Genomic DNA, 1,463 nt, shown 5'->3' with positions numbered 1-1,463 from the left:
TTTTGACCACAGGTAAAATTCTCTCAAAACCGAGCAAAAATATTGAGCAAATGTCTATTAATAACGATTTGGGACTGAAGTTTAATGACTAATTTGGTAAGTGTTGTGGTGTCATGGAGCTCCGTAAATGAGTGTAAGAACAAAGAAAAATACTTCAGAGCTTCGTAAATATCGTGTATATAAAGGCTCATTCACTTCACCCAGCGCAAATAAGACCTTCTCTAAGACCTCGGCTCCAAAGATGTTACTTTAACCTTCCAAATAACACTCAGATAACGAAACCTTTTACAGAAGTCCTTGAACTTTGTTACAACACACGACTATATAACATCCTAAAAGGTTCTTAGGAACAAAGAACAAAAGATCATACGTCAATATCGCCTCTGAGGTTATATTTTGAGTTTTTATCAAGACCCAACAAAAGGAGAATGGTTTAGAGATCCTACAATTTGATTTAAGAAACAGCACACACAATACATCGAGCACCAGAGTTTTATAAAACCAATCTGCCGTGATGTGTTGGTACTTTGACCTGCCCGCTGCACCAACACACACACACACACACACCCCATGATGGAGTACGTTTAAGACCTCGCACTGCCAACTTTCTACCAATGGCCAGAGATTTAGTGGGCCATGAATCTCGTGGCCATTCATTGTGCTCGGTAAATCTTCATTGCTTGCCAATTAGGAATAATAATTTTGTGTGGGGGAACAGTTCGTCCATCACGGCAGGTAATGTTTATCACTGTTAATGGTCGGGGTTTAGCATTACACCGGTAATTTCAATGTTAAATACGACGAGGTTCCCGCTGGTGATCTCCTTTGTTAAGTAGGTCACCATTAAGTGATCACCAAGCACATGATAGATGGCTGCCAGTCGTGAGAATGGTGCTCAATTTGAGAATCATAAACTTGAGCCAAAATTTGCTATAAAAAGCGAGGAATGTTGACAAAGAGAATTTATAATACCTTTTGAATGTTCTACCTTCTGAGAGATCTATAAACATCCCAGAGTAAACATTTTGCAGGAAAATTCTTGATGGATTGATCCTTACTCGTGCAACACAACACAACACGACACAGCAACACAACACGACACAGCAACACAACACAACACACGTATAATACAACACACGTACATCTTACACCTTCAATATTTAAAACACGCAAGAACCTGATTGATAAAACTTTAAACAACTTATTCTCGTGTAAGAGGTGTGTGTGTGTGTGTGTGTGTGTGTGTGTGTGTGTGTGTGTGTGTGTGTGTGTGTGTGTGTGTGTGTGTGTGTGTGTGTGTGTGTGTGTGTGTGTTTAACAGATATAAATAAAATAGAAATACATAAAAGATGGGACGAATATTTATGTACCATTTTTCATCCTCGTGTTTTCTTTCCCTAAGTTATTCGTTCTGTTTACATGGTCATTTATCACTATTTGTTGTGGTTCATTATCCTATTATG

This window comes from Homarus americanus, unplaced genomic scaffold (genome assembly GCF_018991925.1).
Source record: "Homarus americanus isolate GMGI-L3 unplaced genomic scaffold, GMGI_Hamer_2.0 scaffold43704, whole genome shotgun sequence".
Taxonomy (NCBI): Eukaryota; Metazoa; Arthropoda; class Malacostraca; order Decapoda; family Nephropidae; genus Homarus; species Homarus americanus.
The sequence above is the reverse complement of the archived record's forward strand: the minus strand, read 5'-3'. Positions refer to the sequence as shown.